A 22618-nucleotide genomic window follows, 5' to 3' on the forward strand; every position below is an offset into this window, starting at 1 on the left:
TGCCTTCCCACAACAGTGCACTGTGGAATGCTTACCCACAGTGCTTTTTTTGTAAGAAAAAAGGTGCCAGTACTCCAGGCTCAAAGTTGTTGAGCAAAGAAAAAAAAAAAAGGCTGTGCCACGGGCTAAAATGCAATCGCAGCCCCTTTAAGAGCCATATGTCCCGGGCAAGCTTCTTTCTGGAGCCAAGCCACCCCAAGAATAGGTTCTGGTACGCCAGAGGGGAGTCCCATTCAGTTCCATGAAGATGGGAAAATAGGTGCTGGTACACTGTCCCAGGGCATACCATCACAAAAAAAGCACTGCTTACCCATATTGGTTTGCTCTATCTGCCAACAGGGGAGCTAGCAATGTGGCTATGAAATGTTGACAATGGGAGGCAGAAAAACAATTTGATCAGTTTTCATTTTTGCATTTTGACAGCACTTTTGTTGCCAAACCTTCCCAGTGTAGACATAGCTCTAGAAAAGTAATGGAAATTGAAATTTGTGTATTATTGACTAAAAAACTCTGCAACAAAGTGAGCCATGCCTATTGTATGATCACCTCATAGTGTGTGGCTTGTTCTGCTCTTCTTTTTTACACGTTAATGAGGCAGTAGAAATTGAAGGTGGGGTGAGGATTTGTAAATCCTAGACACACAGCTAGGAAGTCTTTTTGCAGAGCCCAGCTGTTCTCCCAGTAGTGCTCATGGCATAAAAAGATCCCTTTTGAATTAAACCAGGGTACATCTGTCTTTTGGGATGAGATCTTCTCTTTCCCAAGTGTTGTATTGTAAAAAAATTATTTATTACCTAATATTTATACAAGTCCCATAGGGAAAAATGGGCGAGTTACGCAGCTGGTGTACACCAGCAGAGCTCCATTGCTGCAGCAGAGCTATGCTGTTTTACATCGGCTGAGAATCTGGCCCTTGGTCCCTGACAAAGAAGCTTATAACGAACATTAGGGAGTCTATGGCCTCAGGCAAGGTGGGGAGAAAAGAGAGATTTCCATATTCTACACTGCAAGATGCTGCACATATTGGGTCAAATCATGATGACCCGTTATCGCAAGATGCTTCCTTTCTCCTCCATACAAAACTGTCAGTGACCTCTCACTGTAATAGTGCCTGTGCACCTCATGGAGCGAGAGGCTGAAAACAGGGCAGGGAAGAGTCTAGAAGATCCCCCCCACACCTATTTCTTTGTGCTTGTGTAGCAGGGCTGGGGCACCAAGGAAGTGGAAGGGACAGAGTGAGCATCTTATGGCACCTGGACAAGACCAAGTGGAGTAAATGCCTTCTTGAGTGTCTCCAGCATCAAACACCACATGGCATTGCTGTGATACAAATACCACAACATATCCCATTCTGCTAGCTTTGTTCAGTTAGCTTTTATAAGGTTGGCATGGGACTGTGGATCTTGGCAGAAGGTGTGTTGTAAGAAAGGATTTTAAAAGGGAAAGGGAGTTTATGTTCAAACCAGAGAAGAGTGGTTTCTTTCACCTTTCCAAAAATCCTGGAGTAGTTCTGCAGTTATTTCACTTCTCCATCCCCAACACTGGGAAGCCAGACATACAAAACAAAGTCCAGTATGACTCATGCTGAGAGAGAGACAGACAGGCACAGGAAATCTTTCAGACTATAGCTGAAAGATTTAAACATCTGGCGATTAGTGTCTTTAACATCAGTATAATTTGTTTACACAATTCAACATTGCTGATTTAAATAATGTACAGTAATTAATCTCAAAATCAGTAATAATTGAATTAGTAAAAAGGTGGAAGAAAAGAGGGTATGGAGCGCAGTCATACCTACATAACTGAAGATTTAAGAGACTTGTTGCACCATGTCATCTTTATTCAGTGTGAGGATGCATACGATTTTCTTCTTAACTGCTGGCACTTCCTGAATAGCCTCATTATTTCACTAAAATGAGCATTAAAAAATTAATTTACAGTATGTCTTTTCATACCATTCCTAAACTCAGTAATTATTCCATTTAGACAAAGACCAGTCATCTACTTTTTGATGATCTGCAAGACTGTGAATAATTAAGTGAGGATGTATTTTAGAAATTCCTTGCACAGTTCATTGATTTATTACAGTGCATATTCAGTGAGCTCAGAATAATACACTATTTTCTATGCCTCTCCTGGTTGATTCCCTATTCTACTGGCCCATTGGAATCTGTTCTCAGAAGATAATATGGGCCATAATTTTATGTATTCCCGTATGATATTTTATTCCAGTGCAGAGGACCAATGGAACATACTAGATGACACAAAAGCCCATAAAGCTGGGTTTAAGTGATATAATTGATTTTGTTGTGTGTCCTTTACATTGGGGTGAGTTTCATCTTTACCGTGTTTCTATATAATATGTTAGTCAGAGCATCACATTCCTGTGACATTAGTATGGCTTCTATATAGAATTATTTTAGTTCTCATACTGGCTTTTCAATCTGAGAGCTTGTTTGGATTTTGCCTTTTTGTGTTTGGATGCTATCCTTTATTGGATTTCTGGTCAAATTTGATTATAGTTGAACAATCAGAAGGCAAAGCATTCTATGAGGGTAAGAAACTTTTTCCTGCACTCCTCCTATGCAACTGTGCTATAAAACCTTAACCTTACTGTATCATTTCCCCCTTTATCTAGACTAACTCCTTCCCCACTCCTACCTGCCTTTAGAGAAAAACAGGTTACAGTGGACAGGTAGTTTTGTAAAAGAGATTGTCACATATGAAGTGTCCTCGTACATATATAGAATGAGAAGCTGTCCATCAATGCATAAAAGTCAGAGGGTTGAAATAAGGTTGCCTTAGCAGCTTCCTACTCTTACAGTATGTAACCTGCACACCTACTGGTTGTGGTTTGCTATCCCATATAGTGGCACTTAGACGACTTAGAGAGAGAATGAGTGTACTCCATAGCCTTAGCTGAGTGCCAACTGGCTTTATAGCTTAAGCTCTAGAGGCTCATGCACTAAGCTCTAGAGGTCCTAGGTTTGGTTCTGCCCATTGGAACTAAAGTACTAATCAAATACAAATCAGGGACCCAGTTCTGCACACCTAAAATACCCATTGACTGCAATAGGAGCTTTGAGTGTGCAAGAAATGCAAGACTAGCATAATCTGGATGACTAGTATTTGCCACATCATTAGTTATCTGAGGACAGTAGCAATAGCACAGTTAGCAAAGGGCCCATTGGTATCACTTTTAGTTTCCCTCTTCCTCATTAAGAAATTTGACTTTAAAAATGTGTACTTTGGGAGAGTATGTGTTCCTGTCTTGAATCTGTAAACCCTTGTTTACACAAGCAATTTGTAATCTCAGTAGTCTTGTGTGTTGTTGAATCAGAGTCCGTGTAAGCCAAAGAGTCCCCATATAGGGTGGACTGTATGTGAATATGCTGCTCCCATTAAATAAGTGGAGAGTTTTACAATGAAATTCATGGGAGTTGCCTTGGCTCAGTAGTCATAGTTGTGATGCACTGGAAGTTGCTCTGTAGCAATCTATAAATACGGTTTGTCGAGGTGCTTTCTGTACAATTATATTATTTTAATGCATCTGTAGAATGCCAGCAAAAACAGGTAGAAAGAGAAAGAATGGCTCAGGATTAGCCACCTCTCCATTTGAGAATTGTTAAGGGATAATGAATGCCAGGACTCATAGTCTACGTCTAGACTGCAAACCTCTTTTGAAAGAGGCTTTTTTGAAAGCTATTTTTGAAAAAACCTTTTTCGAAAAAGAGCGTCTAAACTATAACCAGTACGTTTGAAAAAGCAAGCTGCTTTTTCGAAAGAGAGCACCCAGGCAGTCTGGATGTTCTCTTTTGAAAAAGCACAGTTTGCATTACATAGCGCCTTTTTTCGAAAGAGCACTTTAGAAAAAAGGCGTTCTTCTTCGTAAAACAAGGTTTTCTGCAGTTGAAAAAACTGCCGCGTTCTTTCAATTTACGTTCGAAAGAATGCGGCAGCAGTCTAGATGCAGGGGAAGGGTTTTTTTTTTTTTTTTAAAGGCCACTTTTCAAAAAAACCCTGTAGTCTAGACACACCCATAATTTTAAATACTTCGCCTTCTCTCTAATCTACAAAACTGGTTTGAAGCAGGACAGGAAAAGGCATGTGAATTGAGGAGCTCAAAATACAGGTGGGTTTAAAGAGAAATACTCTCTCAAGCAAGTGGAGTAGTTTTTCAGGAGAACAAGACTGACCCATGGTATCCCACTGGGGTATCTGAAGGAGTTAGACCTGCAGAGATCCACATAATGAGATGGAAGCCTTTAGGCAAGACGTGCCCTTGACTCTTCATTGTTTTAAAATCATTTCTCTGAATCTATTCTTCCTACTGTTAAAATAAACAGTGCTTTGGTTTAAGTAGGCTGTTTGCTCAGTATAGTCACCACTGGCACAGTCTCTGAAAAGAGACCTAGACAGGTCTACACTCAGTCAAACCTGTTGGGAAAGCCCCAAGGTGCTATAGATAATGTACTACTATTAAGGAATAACCCAATAGCACGTAAAAGAAAATTATGGTAGTGTTGTAGTATCTCACTAATAAAGGATGTGCACACTTTCCTAATTAACACATTTCTGAAAATAGTTTTATAGTAAACTTCCGATAATCCGGCACCTTTAGGACCCAGGGGGTGCTGGATTATCAGATATGCTGGACTATTGGAAGGGGGGGCTATGAAGGGTCTGGGGTGGGATGGGGAAGATGCCACTCCAGACCCCTCATAGCCCCCACTTCCGATAGTCCGGCTCTGCCCCAGGCGTCCCCGATTCAGCCGCTGCTGGTCAGTTTCAGCAGTGGCTGAATCGGGGACTCCTGCAGCAGAGCAGCTGGGGTGCTGCCAGGTTGGTCTCGTAGTGCAGCGCCGAGGGGTGGTGCTACCGGACCAACCCGGCAGCACCCCAGCTGCTCTGCCGCAGGAGTCCCTGATTTGGCCGCAGCTGAAACTGACCAGCGGCTTACTCCAGGAAGCCCGGGGCAGAGGTGCTCTGCCCCGGGCTTCCTGGAATCAGCCGCTGGTCAGTTTCAGCAGCTGCTGACTTGGAGACACCTGGGGCAGAGCAGCTGGGGTGCTGCCGGGTTGGTCCTGCAGCCCCGAGGAGCAGCGCTACGGGACCAACCCAACAGCACCCCAACTGCTCTGCCCTCGGCTTCCCTGATTCAGCTGCTGGTCAGTTTCAGCAGCAGCTGAATCGGGGAAGCCGGGTGCAGAGCAGCTCCAATTGTCCGGCTGCCCGGAGCACTTCCGGGTTCCCGATGATGCCAGACCATCAGGAGTGCCAGAGCATTGGATGCTGGACCAATGGAGTTTTACTGCATTATGTAACTCGGCTACAAAAGCTTTTTCTTGGCTGTGAATTAAAAGAAATAAGAAAGATTTAGCAAGGATTATTTTAAATATTAAAGAAATCTGGTTGAGTGGTAAGATGTAAAAATTACATGTTAGTTTTGCTTCACTCATTCAAAATTGAGTTTTGTGTTCAATACAATTTTGCATATGCCTGGTGAATTTAAAATTATGGCTCTTGGACATTTTTTCATGAATTAGTACAGCCCTCCCCTCCTCCAGTACCAGGCTTTTAAGGTCTGACACTCTAGAATGAGCCACTGACACACAGAAAAATCAGTTGGGGGCCACACACAAGTGAGAAGCAAAACAGCAAACAAAGACACAAGCCCCAAAGTGAGAAGCATACATACCACCCCCCACAATACATTTTTAGTGTCATGCTCTTTTTATTTAGTGTGATGACTGATGCTTTTGTTCCTTGGTGAGCCTCATTATGTGTGCTAGAACGGTCGCTGCTACAGTTCCAGGTTCACATGTGTTAATCTGGCATGCAGATGATTCTTTGGAGAGAATGCTTTGAAGAGAACTGGTCACAGCAATATGAATTGGCAAATACTGATGTGAATTTCAACGCATGTTTCCTCGAGTTTGGAAATGTATTGGCACTTGAAAGTTGGGAAATGCACTATATTGCCCTTTTCCAGTTGCATTTGCCACTGCTTTAATTTAGCTTTGAATGAATTGACATGAGTTTAGTTTGGAAAGGAGAAGACTGAGGGGGGACATGATAGTAGTTTTCAGGTATATGAAAAGGTTTCACAGGGAGGGGAGGAGAGGAGAAAAATTGTTCTCCTTGGTTTCTGAGGATAGGACAAGAAGCAGTGGGCTTAAACTGCAGCAAGGGAGGTTTACGTTGGACATTAGGAAAAGCTTCCTGTCAGGGTGGTTAAACACTGGAATAAATTGCCTAGGGAGGTTGTGGAATCTCCATCACTGGAGATATTTAAGACCAGGTTAGACAGACACCTGTCAGGGATGATCTTGACATTGCTTGTTCCTGCCATGAGGGCAGGGGACTGGACTTGATGACCTCTTGAGGTCCCTTCCAGTTCTAGTATTTTATGATTCTGTGACATTTGCAAGCAGGGAAGTAAGAAGCTGCTTAGGTCCTTGCAATTTGACATTGAGCTCTGACAACTATTGAGCAAAGTCACACAGCCACTTTGGGTCACTCAACTTTAGCCACAGGTTTTCCCTTCATCTCCATAAAAAGTTGCAGTTCATTCCTCAGTTCATAGAACTGCATCAGCTTACTCCCCTGGCTCAGCCATCACACTTCACAATAATAAACTAAATCACCATATTGTCCTTCAAGGTCTTTCAATAGCTTTTTACACTGGTGGCTGTTTAATCCTTTTCTTTCAATAAAGTTAATGCTTGATACTACTATCATCATTATGTTGTTCAGATGCATGGACTGTGTGCACAGATTCCCTTGATGAATGATGCAATGACAAACAATCAAATTACTTGAATCAAGACCAAGGTGATCAATTTCTTTCTTGACTAAGGCAGCTAATCCCTTCTGAGATCCAGCCATAGCTGGAGCACTGTCAGTAGTAATATTGCTCAATTTTTCAAATGATAACTGGAGCCTATTCACTCTTGATGTAACCTTCTCAAAAATGTCCTCACCTCTGGTGGTGTCATGCGTTGATACTAAAGAAAATAAGTCCTCTCAAATCTCAAAATCTAGTGTGATTCCATGCAGGAAAATGGCCACCTCCTGTGTCTGTCGTCTTACCAACCAGAGAGTAGAACTCAAAATCAGCTGCATAATCTTTCAGAGACATTTCAATACCCTGAGCTATATCCTTAATTCGGTCTGACGCTGTCCTGCGAGATAAACTTACAATCAAATAATCTAAGTTACTCTGGTGCCAATGAAGCTGCAGTTGCAGTGGTGCATAAATTCATCTAAATGAGGCCAAATTCTTTTTGTGATACGTTCACTCAACACTTGCTTGCATAATACTTCCATGTTTTTGTGAAAATTGTTTGCTGCGTATTCAAATTATTCTTACGTTTTAAAATGTTGTCATCTTGCAGTTGTCCTTGATATTCTTATTTGATATGCTTTGTGCTGTAGTGTCTTTCTGGGTTAGATTTTTTTCTCAAGACAAATCCGGCAAAAGGGCTTGCATTTCACCACCACAAAAAAGAAGTCATTTGTCCATTTTTCGTTTAAAAATACAATGCTCTGTGTCTATTTTGCATGCAGAAGTCATTTTTAATTTGAGAAGGGTTGGAATCTTTATCTTTAAGCAACCACCTGCACCATCAACACATCTGTATTGAAGAAAGTTAATGTGTACTAAAAATGCTATTACAAAAAGTGGAGGGGGGGAGAGGAGGGAAGGGGAAGACCTGTTGTGGCTGCCCCAGCCAGGGCAGAGGCTCGTAGGTTTACATGGCCCACTTCCCAGCCACTGCCCCGCTGCCCATTCCTCCTAACTCCAACCAGTCCACTCTCACCATACCTCCTTACGTGCGTGCAGGAGGCAGGGGCAACGGCAACCATCTAGGGCTTGGTGCTGCAGGAAGTGGCTGGAGCCTTGCCCTGCTGCTGCCCAGCGTGGCTGCCCACTTCTGCTGCCCCATGCAGGGAAGGAGCTTGAGAGCTCGCCCCATTGCCCCCTAGCTATCCATCCTCCCCATTCCAGCCACCTCAGGTAGGGAAGCAGTTCAGGGGCTTTTCCCATTGCCACCTGTTCCACCCCAGTCCGGCCACCCCCATCTCCCTGTGTGCATCCTTACCTGCGGGCAGGAGGAGGGGGTGGCAATACTTTCTCCCTGGGGTTGGGCACTGCAGGAAGCGCCTCGGGGGCTTGCCAGGATACTGCCTGTGTATGGCTGAGCTGTGGCCAGCCTGGCAGGGAAGTGGTTTGGGGAGGCTTGCCCCGCTGCTGCATGGCTGCCCAGCATGTTCCTGGCTGAGAGTGGTACACACAGGGAAAGGGTTTGGGGGCTTGCCCAGCTGTCATCTGGCCTCCTCGCCTGTGTGCCCCTCCTCCCATGCGCATGCAGGATGAGGGGCCAGAAGTAGTGTCTGGATGGGCACTGCAAGAAGTGATGCTGTGTGGCCACTGGATCCCCTGCAGGCTGGTTTGAATTGTGCCATGGGCTGGCTCCAGCCTGCGGGCTGTGGGTGTTCCCCATCTCAGCTTTAGAATTATAGGGACAGGAACCAATGCTTTATATGTTGAAAACTTCAGTCCCACTTCAGAAAAAGTATAATGCATTAGGCTTCTTCATCAGTGTCACCAAAGCCACCTGCCTATTTACAATATTTGCCAAGCTTTAGGCCCTCCCAGCAGGACCTGAGGGACACTGAGGTCTCCTCGCTCTGCAGCTCCTGTATGAGTAGGCTCAGCTAGTCCTGTTCCTCCTCCTCCTCTCTCTCCCTTGCGCTTCCTTTCTTCCTGTACCTATTTATCAGCCCTGGGCTAATTTGAACTTACTGGCCTCTGGGAAGCCTTTTGCAGCTCCCGATAATGCTTCCTGGGGCTGTAAGCCTGAGGTAGCGCATCCACATTAACAGATCCTACCTCATACTAATTTGGATGCTTCTCCATAGTGAGCATGTGCTATTTCAGATTTGTTAAATTGGGAGTTTTTAAGTCGAATTTAGTAATTTCAAAATAGTTTCCTAGTGTAGACATGACCTAAGTGACCAGGGTGCAGACTCACTTCCTCATTCCCTGTACTCTGTCCCAATGCTCCAGTTGTGGCAAAGTCCATAATGGTATAAAATGGTGATGGAAAAGGTCCAGAAAGGCAGAAGAAAGCAGAGAGGATAGAGACAAACAGGAAATGAAAACTCGAAAGATGGGGAGAGAGGCAGAAACAATGTGGTACTTTGGTGGTGGTAGGACGTATGTTTGCATGTGTGGAGGGTGGGGGATGAACAGGAGGCACTGTTTCCACTTCTTGGCTTGGGCCCTGTAAATCTTCTATGTAGCCTCAGTAAAACCTTGGAAAGCCCAATTCAGTCACACTGTCAGATGTTGAAAGAACACCTGCACCACATGTGAAATATTGTTTGCAGATGATGACTTAAAAAAAAGTATTTCAATAAAATAAACCCTTTGGATTTCAAAATATCACACTGTGAACTGCTTTTATGCGATATTTCCCAATACAAAAAAGTTAGTGCCATATTTTTTCAAACTGAAGGACCATCAACTCCAAGTATACTGGGACTTGGTAGGGCTGGATTCTTCATTTTACCCTCATTTTGTGCAATTCTAGCTCGTGTGGTCTTGTGGCCACTTCAGGTTGAGTACTGGCAGTCTCCTATAGCTGTATTTCATATATAGTGCTAAAGCAGCACAGCTGCATCCATGCAATTGGGCCACTATAACAGTTGTGTGAAGGTGCTACAATGTTGATGTGAGAGCTTCTCCTGTAAGTGTAGTTAATTCACCTCCCATGGACATAGTGCTATCTACATGGGGCATTAAGTCAGTATGACTACATTTCTCAGGGGGTATGGATTTTTCACACCTTTGAGCAATATGATTATACCAGTGTAGCTCTGCAGTGAGACCTCCCTAAATAAAAGCATAAAATAGTCTATTTTCCATCAATTTGAAATGGATGCAACATTTTACCAGGTGCAAACAATAGAATTTTGCGCTCACTTTGCACCAGTGTAAGTTGCTCTACAAGTAAGTCAGAAGAAAATCTGTCCCCTCATCTCTCCCAAAGAAGTGAATTCTCAGACAGTCTTTGTCTCTTTGAATAGGAAATGAGGCCATGGTAGAATTAGTTTACCCTAAGCAGATGTCTAGTGACATCCTTTTCTGAGATATGATATCCTCCTTCATGGTGTTTGTTTATGAAAGATTAGAAAGGTAGATTGTCTAAGCATTTCTAATAAGGACATAACAGAGATTCTGATTCATAGACTCGGTTACTCCATTGCATTCAGTGGTTACAGTGGTGTAAAACTGGAGTGCCTCAGGGATAATCAAGCTCTGAGGATCAAGAGTTACTTGCAGAATGGCGAGAGAGAGGCACTAGCAGAATCTGCTGAGAAGAGGAACAAAGAAGAGATTGGCATGTCCTGGATTAGCCAGCTCCACTGACCCTATAACACCAGCTAGACAGAAAAGAAACACAGTATTGTTTTTAAAGATGCTAGTACTGACACAATTCTAAGAGCATAGGAAACTAGTGTAAATTTAGGCTGAATCTGTCTCATTAGCTAATCTTCAGTATACCCTTGAGCGTTAGGTAATTAATGAGGTAGCATTTTATTGCTGGGGAAACAGGCAAAAAAAATAAGTAGTTTGCTGCATAGATGGAGCCAAGGTTAGAACACATGAGTTCCTGACTACTAACTCTGCCTGTATGCTTTCACTGATTCACATTTATCTGTTTCAAAATAGCTTAATAATAGCAACTGTTGGAAATATTTTGCCATATTCAGCAGCATTGCAGAATCTTTTCGCTATTGCTGTAGAGGTAAATTGGAACAGAAATTACATGTTTTTCCACAGAGATTCCAGGAGACATTCAGGAACTGCTCATCACACTTTCAAAATATGATTTTTATCAAATATATCTAGAATAAACATTACTATGCTTGTCACGAAGGCAGTAGAACCAGGTTAGGAGTAATGTTGACATCTCCTGCATTTGCCAGTTTCTCTCTGATAAGCGTAATCAATGTCATACTACTTAATTTACTGTCAGCTACTTAACCCTTCCCCCCTCCCCAAAGTAGGGCTCCCAGGCAGCAGAGGATTTTCTGTCTGCAGTATGATTTTGCAGAAAGTAATTTTTTTTGCCATTCCAGGACTATTTACAGTCAAATATCTTCCATTCTGAGGCTTACATGTTAGCCAGTGCATGGTGATTCATTCTGCATAATTTGTCAGATTCAGCTAGTGCGCCTAGATCCCTAACTCCACCCAGCCCCTTTGAACAACCAATTTAATTTTTGTTCTGCCTAAATCTGACTACTTACTTTGCCATATCTTTATTCCCTTTAGAAATATCACATGGTATTTAATACGATCTTTCATATCTGCTGTAGTGGGCTTTTTCCTCGACTAGGACATTTGACCTCTCTTTACCACCTAGCAGCCATACTCTAACGCCAAGAACCAAAACTAAACCAAAGCATTACAGCCCACAGAAGACTAGGCTATTATTGTCACAGGCAGAAAACAGGAGAGAATGAGGTGCACCAATGGCCAAGGTCCCCGCCAAAGTTGCCACCCCTCCTCCTAGTGCAGTTACTACAGAACTAACCAGGGGGAAAATTCTTTCCTAGCCCCACATGGTAATTCGTTAGATCCTGAGCATGTGCATGAGAACCAGCCAGCTATGCACTTGAGAGAGAGAGAGAATGAATGCTCAGTATCACCTCACAGCTCAGGCCCTCCCCATCCATTGTCCCATGTCCAGCCATGTTTATCTATGATGGTTCAGAGGAAGGAGAATAGATCTCCTGCTCCAGTATATTGGTGAGGGATAAATCCTTTCAGGCCTTGAAGTATGAGCTTTAAGGAACATAAGACAGAAACCAGAAATGAGCCCCAGGGGTGCTGAGCCCAGCCCCTGATTATCACAATTAACCCATCATATAATTTGTTCAGCTCTCTTAAAACTAATTACGTTTTTTTGCCCCCATAACTTCTGTTCTAGAACACCTCCCCTCCTGTGATGGTTAGAAACTTTATAATTTCCACCCTGAATTTGTTCATGGCCAATTAAAACCCATTTGTTGTTGTTGTGCCAATGTTGTCCTTTAGCTTAAGTAGCTCTTCACCCTCCCTAGTGTTTTGTCGTCTCTGATTTATTTCTAAAGAGTAATCATATCCATTCTCAGCCTTCTTTGTTAGGCTAGAGGAGATACGGTATTTTTGTCTCCTTTGATACAAGAGGTTCTTTATTCCCCTGATAATCCTAGTAGCTTTTCTCTGCAGCTATTCTAGTTTTGAATTGTTTTTTCTTGAACATGGATGACTAAAATTGTACTCGGTATTCATGAGGTCTTATCAGTACCTTGCACAAAGCCATCATTATTTCTCTGGGTGCTGGGGTTCTGCAGAACAGGCACAGAGGAAACTGAACATGTCCTTTGCTCACCACTTCTGCATGAACTCCTTGACATGGACTCCATGACATGGACTCCTTTGCTCACCACTTCTGCATGGACTCCATGACAGAAGGAGCCTTGGGGGATATCTGGGGCATGAAACTGGGTCTTTAGTTGCTTGTTTTTAGCAGTCATAGTCCTGGGACTGAACAGGCAACATAGCCCCTTTCTCAGTTCAGGAAAAGAAAGAGCAATTACAGAGGGGGTTGCAGAGATGCCCAGCTCTCTGCTTGTGGCTTAGCTACCTGGTCAGCTCAGCTGATTGTACCCTTCCTGTCCAAGGTAACAGGTGCCAGCTATTTGCTGAAAGCATTCGACTGGTTTCAGTATAATATTAATGAACAATGACAACATGTGCAGTGTGTGAAATGCTAGTGATGAAAGAAGTAATTACACATTGATGATCTGGACAATTTATCTTCCTCTAGGTAGAAGTTATGAGGTTCTCTCACTAGTAAACATGGTGTCTCCCGTGTCATTTATTTGCCAGAATACAAGACTGGACTCCTTTTTGGAGATTCTCCTTAAATATTCAGAGAACAGAGACTGTTTAACTATTGAATAATAGTTCCTTTGGTCTTAGCGAGGATCTGCCTCCCTTTTACCAGGGATTAAAATGACCCTGGAAATTGAACCTGTTGCTCATGTACAGTATTGCAGCCCATTGGCATTAGGTCATGAGACTCAGCTCTGATATGGGGAATTTTTGAAAGTGATGGCAAAAATATACCCAAGTTACTCATATTATATGGGAGAGTTGAACTAGGTATTACACAAAGGCAGCACATATAAATGTATGTCTAGATTGCTTCTCTAAGCCGCTTCGTTCACTGGAGAGCATACTGAGAGACCATGAAGGAGTAGGGGGTTCTGGAAGCATTGATGAGCGCCTCTCAAGTCTGGTGCAAAGCAAATACCAGAACAGTAGCTCAACCTCCACCTTTACTGTTGGTGGCTGCATAAATGGGATGATGTCTAGTGTGGGCAGTAGTTATAGGCTTCTACAGAGCTTGTGCTTTCCCTCTGACAATGGGGGGATGTGGTGCACGGGCGTGTGTGTGTGTGGGGAGGAGAAGGCAGCAAGTTTTTGTCCCTTCTTTTGCAGTGTGGCAGATGGGAGAGTCTCTCCTGTAATCTTACAATCCACGTGAAAACAGACTACTGTTAGTTTCACCACCTTCCACTGGAAGGTTAGAAGACATCAAAAGATGGAGAATCTCCCACTTCCATTGGTAGTTTGTTCCAATAGTTAATCAGAGTCACAGCTGAAAAATTGTATCTAATTGGAAATTGTGTGGCTTCATTTTGCAGCTGGCAGGTCTTGTTATGCCTGTCTCTGCTAGATTAAAGAGCCCCTTAGTACCCAGTATTTTCTCCCCACAAAGGTACTTATGCACTCTAATAAAGTCACCACTCAGACCTCTGTTTTGTAAGCCAAACTTATAGAGCTCTTTAAGTCTCACCATAAGGCATTGTCATCCACCCTTGAATCAGTTTGTGGCTCTTAATTGCACCATCTCCAGTTTTTGAACATCTTTTAAAAAACTATGGACACCTGAACTGGACATCGTATTCTAGCATGCTCTTTTCCCTATTTCTTCTCACTCCTCCCCTGTTTATAGATCCAAGGATCGCACTGTCCCTTTTTGCCACAGCATCACATAGGAATCTCATCTTGAGCTTTGTCTGTTCGAACCCCTAGATTCAGTTCTGGGGCACCAAACCCTCATTCTGTAGGTGTGGCCTACATACCTTTTTCTTAGATGTAACCTTTGCATCTGGCTGTATTAAAAAGCATTTTGCTTCAAGGAGCAGAGCTTGCCAAGAGATCTACATCATGCTGACTGACTGTCCTGTTCTAATGATTGTTTGCCACTTTACCAGTCTTTTATCAGATTTTATCAGAATAGATTTTATATTTATTGCCAATTACTTTGTGAGAATGTTGAATGTCAGGCCAGATATAGAACAGGATGGAATCACACTAGACATACCCTTGTTCAGTTATGACTCCCCACTGACCGCCGCTTTTTGAAATCTTTATTTAGCCAAGTCTTAATCCATTTAATGCATAATGCTAATTTTAATCCTATTGTTGAAATCAGAATATTTTGTGATGATAAGTCAAAAGCCTTAAAAGACTGCGGGGTAGATTTTCAAAAGTACTGAGGTGTCTAATTCTAAGAGTTAGATGCCTAAACCCTGTTTATAGGTACAGCTGAGATTCATAAAACTCCTGCTTGACTGCTACTTAAGCCTGCAGCTGCTTAAACTAACTCAGTGAACATCTAGACTGTGGCACTATTTTGGGATACCAGAGGTATCCCAAAATAGCTATTCCATGTCTTTTGAACCAACCAGTTATTTTGAAATAGATTTTGAAATAATGGGCTCGCTATTCTACAACATCCCTATAACCCTCATTCCATGAGGATTAAGGGACGTTGTAGAATAGTGGTTTATTTTGAAAATTGGTGCTGTGTATTTCAAAATTTGGTGTGAAATAAGCTGTTTTGAAATTAGATTGAAATAAGATGTGCAATTTGCCTATTTCAGTTGTGTAACTTATTTCAGCCTACGAGTGCAGTGTAGCTGCACCCTCAGTGTCTACATTTTTGCCGTAAAAGTTTGCTCGGTGTCTAGATTTTTGCCTCTGCCTGAGGAGAAGAGATTTGAATTGGCATCTGCCACCTCTTCAATGAGTGCCCTAACCAATGGACTGCAGAGTCATTCTAACTCTTTTGCTGGTCCAATTCATATTTCATTATTCACTTATTTTCACCAAAGTGGAACAACTTTAGGGGTGAGATTGAGGAAGACTTGCATCAGAGTATCCCATAGCCTGGTGGCTGAGCCTTGTTCAAATCCCTTCTCATTAGGCAAAGGAGACACTTGAACCAATGATTTTTCACATCCCCAAAAGTCAAAAGGGAGGTCTCATCTTTTGGCTCTCCCTCCCAGATGTTTTGTGTGGCATCAGATGGCTTCTGAGTCTGGGTCAGGCTCCATGTGTGAGATAGGCAGAGGAACACCCATATTTCCCAGTAAATGAATCACTAGCAGAGATAGGCACCTATCTCTCTGAGAGGGGTGGAGCTTTGCACATCCTTCTGGTCTGCATCTCCCATTGGCTAATTTAGTTGGTTTCATGCCTAGCATGCTGCTTTGTGGCTTATCGTTGTGGTCTATTCCTCCCCCCTCCCCCCCTTCATTGTTTAGAGCCAAGGTGCTTTATTCAGGATTTGTGAATCACAGTGTTGTTCCTGTGATTTTTTTTTTTTTTTTTTTTTTTTTTTGTCTAGGTGCCTAAAAGCTGGGTGCTACCACACTTAGGATGTGTCTAGATGTACACCGGTTAGGCTTCCACTACACAAGCATGTAAAATAGGTCCCCAAGTCAGTATGTCCACCACCCAGCCTTGCTTCAGGTTGGGGCGAGAGCGTTCAAGTGCCCAGCCTTCCTTGGGATGGGCACGGGGTAAATAGTTTAGGGGCCCGGCCTTGCATCAGGTCCGGGCCTGAGGTAAAGAGTTCAACAGTTCCAGCTATAATGGCCTGGCTCTGGAGCAGGGCAGGCAACCACCATAGTCAGTTCCAAAGTCCCTGGCCTTAGGTCCGGGCAGGCCAGCAAATAACACCCAGTAATAAACAGTAGTTCCTTAGCCTTGGCCTGGTTCCAGGCGGGGCAGCAAACAGACACAATTAGAGAGCCCTGGCCCAAGGCAGGGCAGAGCAGCGTCCCAACAATTCCCAGTTCAAGAGGCCCTGGCCTATCTCAGGTGGGGGTAATATGTCCTTGATTAGGAAAGCCCTGGCCCTGGTTCAGGCTGGGGCCACAAACCCTGCTTATTAGTCCCAGGGCCCAAGCCTTGCCCAGGCTATGCAACAAGCAGACAGTTAGCAGTTTACAGGGAGGCCAAGCCCTGGTTCAGGCCATGGCCACAAACACACACAGGTTTGGCAGTTCAGAGGCCCAGCCCTGATTCCAGGTGGGGCCGCAAACAAACAGTCTACCAGTTTAGCAAGCCCTGGCTCTCAGTCAGGGTGGGCTACAGTACCAAGGAATATAAGTTCAGAGGCCCAGGCCTGGTGCCAGGCTTTAAGCAGTTTATCAGTTCGAAGGATTGACCAGGCCCTGGTTCAGGGTGTGGCCACAAACAGACCAGATTTGGGGGCTCCTTGTACAGGAGGGAGGCAGGCAGGTCACCGGCAGTGGTGCTGAGGGGGAGACTGTCACCCGGTGGGTGGGTGGGTGGGGGGCGCAACCCACCCACTCCACTGTCCCCCAGCCCGGGGCCCTGGAGGCAACAGAGCAGCTACTGATGGCTCAGCGGGGGCTCCAGCTTGCAACGTGCTGGCCCAGGGCTTTTACTAGCCCTTGCTATCCCCTGGGTGACTTCCTTTCTCCCCCGCAGCCGGTACCTGAGTCTCGAGCAGGTTGCACGGGGAGTCGAGGGCAGTGTCGTCCCCGCAGGTTCTCGGTGGTCCAATCCAGGCCTCAGCGGCCCGCAGGTCCTCAGCCGCCAGCTGGTCCTCAGTGTCCCAGGGTACAGGCCAGTGTCGGGGTTCGAGCAGGTCCTCCCGTTCAGGCCGGTCCTCTGGGTCAGTCAGGTACTCCAGGTCCCCAGGTACCGGCATTCCTCGGGGTTCAGGCAGGACCCCTGGCTCTGGCAGCCCCTCTGGGTCAGTCACCCCTGGAGGCCCAGGCCATGTCCCAGTCTCCCCAACAGGGAGCACTGGGCAGGCCTCTGGTTCCTCTCGTCAGAGGGTAGCTCTGCTAGCAGGCCCAGCCAGGCCTCTGCCGCCCAGGCAGGAAGGTCTTCACTGGCCTCTGGGGTGGAGGCTGTGGAAGGCCCAAGCCAGGTCTCAGCCTCTTTGGCAGGGTGCTCTGGGCAGGCCCCTGTCTCCCACAGAGGCTGGGACCGGGCTGAGCTCTCTGGCAGGGTTCTTATAGTCCTAGCTATGCCCCCTGGCTTCCATTCAGGTGAGTGGGAGGGGCTAGGCTGAGCCCAAAATGGCTCCCGGAGGGGTTCCTCTGCCTCCGGCTCAGTGGGAGGCCACTTCGCCCCAGTAAACTAAACTACAGGGTTTTTTCGAAAAAAGTAGCCTTTTTTGAAAAAATTTCACCTGGATCTAGACTACAGCCATGTTCTTTCGAAAGTAAATCGGAAGAACGTGGCAGTTTTTTCAATCGCGGTAAACCTCATTTTACAAGGAAAAACACCTTTTTTGAAAAGTACTCTTTTGAAGAAAGGCACGATTGCATGCAAACTGTGCTTTTTTTGAAAGAGAGCGTCTAGACGCTCTCTTTCAAAAAAGCGGCTCACTTTTTCGAAAAATCTGCATGTAGTCTTTCGAAGATTCTTTCGAAAGAGGCTTGTAGTCTAGACGTAGCCTGAGTGTCGCCATACGTAAGGCTCAGATTTTTAAAGGTATTTAGACATTGTTGCACTTTATCAACTGCCTTTTCCATCCCATGGGAGAATGAACTCAAGTTGATTTGACACGACTTTTTTTACATAAAACCATACTGACTGGCATTAATTAAATAGTTGTCCTTTAATTCTTAACTGAATTCCATATCAGACTTTCCATTATTTTGCCAGAGACTGATGTTAGGCAAACTGGCTTACAGTTGCTTTGGTTATCCCACTTGCCCTTTTTCTATAGTGACACAACATTAATGCTCTTCAGTCGTTTGGAAATTCCTTAATATTCCAAGATCTATTAAACATTAACATCAGTTAATGTTTAACAGTAGGCCAAATCTCTTTGGTCTGCTCTTTTCAGACTCTTGGGCGTGAGTTGTCTTGGCCTGACAATTTTAAAATGTTTATCTGTAGCAGATGTTCTTTAATATCCTCGGGTATGTCTACACTAGCTCGTTAGTTCGAGCTAGGTAGGCAAATGAGGGCAACTGGAGTTGCAAATGAAGCCCGGGATTTAAATATCCCGGGCTTCTTTTGCATGTTCCCATGTGCCGCCATTTTTAAATCCCCCTTAGTCCGAACTCCGTGCCCACAGCTACACGCGACACGGAGTAGGTAGTTAGAATTAGAGATCCTAATTCGAACTACTGTTACTCCTTGTGGAACTCCGGTTGCCCTCATTTGCCTACCTAGCTCGAACTAACGAACTAGTATAGACATACCCCTCCTTAGTTACTAATTGAATGGAAAATATTTCATCATCCTCTGACTGCCAGTCAAGTAATTAATTAATCTTTATCACAATGAGGTCCAAAATGTGTTAAATACCCCGACTCAGGCAGTGGTAGGACAAGGATCTATACAAAACTTGGCTTCTGTTTCTGGGATGGGTGCATGTTGGAGAGTGTGTGGGGATGCTAAATAGTGAGTGATATATTGGAAGGTTCTGGAGGAATCTGGGGGACAATGAGCTATGGTAATGGGTGGCGGGTTTGTCAATAGAATTAGTGTTTCTAGGTAGCAAAGGAAAGCAGCAGCAATTACAAGGTTTTCCTGCAATCTGGCTGGAGGTATGGCATCTCAGCCAGTTGGCTGTGGAAATTCATGGCCTCTGTCAACTCTGTAAGCTAGAGCCTCTGTTTTGTGACTCTGGTTCTTTTTATAAACAAAACTGTGATGGGTTGGGGCTCCCTCGGGATTCTCACATGATATACAGAGACCCTATTGAGTCTGCTTTCCTTGACAGCCAAGGCACCTTGTAACCCTGTCTTGCTGAGCCCAGCTCTCCAGCCTGCTTCAGCACAGACACAAGGACAGAGCCACACCCCCAAGGCTTATCTTTATCTTGCATAAAGATCTGTATGATATAAGCTTATGAAATTCACTCTCTTGTTCAATGTAAAGAGAGAGATGCATAGACTTCTTGTTTTCCCTCTGGAAATAACAATTATTTACACTAGGTTTATTAATAAAGAAAAGTGATGTTATTGGATACTGGAAAATTTATCCAGCATTCCTTAGGTCCTTAACTCAAATAAGTTTTGTTTTTCTCTGTGGTGTTATTTTGCTCTAATTTACCTCTACATGCCTTCTAACATCCCAGGAAGCAATGGATGTGTTGATAATGCTGCTAGGCAAATATTGACTTCCTGTGGTCTGGCATATTCTCTGGTTTTGCACTATTTAGGTCCTGAGGGTGCCAGACTAGAGAGGTTCAAACTGTAGTAAGAAGATAAAAGGTAGGATTTAATTGCTCATAAGTGAAATCACACAGAACAACACTGGTTACTAAACAAAATAAAACAGAAGATACAATTTAATCCTAATACACTAAAATAAACTAGTTACAGGTAATATCTTACCCTAAAAATTGATCTAATAATTTTCACAGACCAGACATCTTTCCAGCCTGGGTTCAGTTCTTTCCCCTAGTTCGGTCTTAGTTGTTTCCAGCAGTCATCTTGGGTAGGGTAGCCAAGGGGAATTGATGATGATTACCTCAGTCCCCATCCTTACATAGATTTTGCAAAATGTACGAATACTTTGTGTTTAGACTAAACTTTTCCTTTGCTCTTATGGAAAAATATAGCATCTAAGATGGATCCCAGCATCAGGTGACAGGGCCACATCTCTTGGTAGGACCCACCATAGTTCTTCTTCCCAGGCTTACAGGAAAAACAAGTCTATTCACAGATCATTGTTCTGAGTATTGGGCCATTAAGTTCCTTAAGTACTGCTAATGGCTTTCACTTAGCATGACTACCTCAGTAACACGGGTTTATATTTTTAACTTCAAATATAGGATTGATAAATGCATACACATGGGATAATCATATTCAGTAGATTACAACTTTTCCAATGATATCTCACATGAAGTATTTAACAAAGTATATTCCATTTGTGATAGTCCTATTCATAAACATATTCCCATAAAGAATATGGAATCCCTGTCACAAACACTAACCTTGAAATTTTTAAATGAATCCTTATGGAAAATTCCATATCCCTTGCTTGAGTTCCCAGGAAAGCATTGTTTCAGTTGAGATTCATTTGCACACCAGTTAAGAGCTGAGTAAAGGATTTAAACAGCTTCAGTGCTGGAGCATACAATGTGTCTTGAAATCTGTGCTGACTCCTAACAGCTAGACTGTTTTGAGAATGCAGCCATCCTGATATATAAACAGTACTACTGTAACTTTACATAGAGCCACACATGCATTTTGGGTTGAATCCTGTAAAATTATACTGAACAAAATATCTGAAGCCATAGCTGGTAGTGAACTAGTAAGACCACTGGGGGGCACTAGAACAACAGGAATAGGCTTGAGCTACTAATTAGTATACACACTTAATGTCTGCTGGTTGCAATCATGCAAAATCTTCTACTAAACAGGAAAAAAATCTCTTTGGTTTTTACATGAACATAATTTTCACAGATGCATCCAGAGGATGCTGTTTTTTCTGAGGAGACAAGATATTGTTATGGAAGGTCCTATGGTAAGTGTGAATTGTCTGTGACCTTCAAAGAAGCAATTGCTGCTGTCCTTTTTCATAAAACTTTGTATAAAATTACATATTGCTTAAAAGATTTAGAAATGAAAGCATATATTTACTTTGAATATACTTATCACTAAGAGGTTGGTTTTCAATTAAAAGTGAAAGTATGTTTATAAAGATATACAATCCTGTATTCACTTGTCATGTGCATCTTCTGAGAGATGTGAATTTGTTAATATTTGAGAAGCTAGAGTACACATTTAACTGTAGACTTTTGAATGGTCAGTCATCCAAGGAAAAAATTATCCTATCCTTTTAAAGATTTTAAAGGATAGATAGAAAAGTCCCTTATATGGTTTTCAGGCTGGGTACATGTTCAGAGCCCTGAATATCCATGAATATCTGCTTTATATCTGAAGATATATGCAACAGTGGGTGTGGTTATGGTTGCATTGTTCGATATTTTTGAGAATCACAGGTTGGATGCAGATCCAAATTTTTGTATTTGTGCAGGGTTTTAACAGTGATAGGGTACTGGTATGAATCCAGGTGTGGATATGGATACGTACAGAATGTGGAGTACAGATCATAGGTTAGATACAAATTCGCTATTACAGATGTAAATCCAAATTGGTGTGATGCACAGAACAGAAACACATTTTTGATAGTAAAAACACCCCAAAGTATGCAATTTGTATGTGAAAAATACATTAAATAATACTTATTGCCAATAGAATTTGAGCAAATATCATATAATAAGCATTGAATGTAGCAAAGAGATAGCCAGAAACGGCATAATTCCTGCTATTTCAAGCTCATTCAGCCTTTGGTTGGTGGTTGATTTAAAATGAGATAAAGAACATTCAATGGTACTGCTGCTTAATTCCAAATAAGAAATTCACTTCCTTTGTTCATGCAATTCCTTTATTCACTCACTAGATGGAGATCAGAAGCAATCCAAATTGTGTTTGTCTCTTCTGCTTCCATAAGTCACCATCAGCATAGCAGAGAATGAAAATACACAATATTAACTATTTTCCCTCCCAATCTTTTAAACTGTATTCTGTCCCAGAATGCTTGATGTTTTTTCCAGAATCCTCTTAGAATAAACTGGATGCAAAGATTTTGAAAGGTGCTGTGGAATTATGGCATCACTACTCTAGCGTTACTGCAATTATTAAGTTATTTGATAAAACCCAGAAAATGCATCTGCCACTGTCATTAACAGATCTCCACGAGATGTTTCATGACTTAAACTAGCATCAGATTAGCATCTTCTTCAGCATCAAGAAATTCAAATATACCAGTTCCCATTTAATTGCAAAAGCCTGAAATCCAAGTCTCTTACCATAGAAATCTACTACCATGTGATAAAATGTGTAGTGCTAGGAAGAGGAAATATGAAGTTCTGTTCAGAAAGTTTGGGGATGGATTTTAATGAGACTCAAAATGAACTGATGAGAAACATTTTCTACTGCCAAATCTGAAATTATAAACATTATCCCTATAATCACTCTCATCCCTGTATCTTGAGAACATTACCAGTTTCTAAGGAAAAGAATGTAAGATGAATTTTATATGCTATAACTGGAAAATGTATTTTTTTATCACTGAGAATACAGGTATGTCCACATTGCATTCCTCCTTCAAGAGAGGAATGCAAATGCAGACAAACGAAATTGCAAATGAAGCGCGGATTTGAATTTCCCGCAGTTCATTTGCATAATTGTGTCC

General features: G+C 43.0%; 1 protein-coding gene across 4 annotated transcripts in view; it reads left to right on the top strand.

Moving 5' to 3' along the window:
• GADL1 (GAD like acidic amino acid decarboxylase 1) overlaps positions 1-22618 on the top strand; it is a 104360-nt gene that overhangs the window by 61960 nt on the left and 19782 nt on the right. The window lies entirely within an intron of this gene.

The sequence above is a fragment of the Pelodiscus sinensis genome, chromosome 2 (assembly GCF_052426305.1).
Source record: "Pelodiscus sinensis isolate ZL-2025 chromosome 2, ASM5242630v1, whole genome shotgun sequence".
Taxonomy (NCBI): Eukaryota; Metazoa; Chordata; order Testudines; family Trionychidae; genus Pelodiscus; species Pelodiscus sinensis.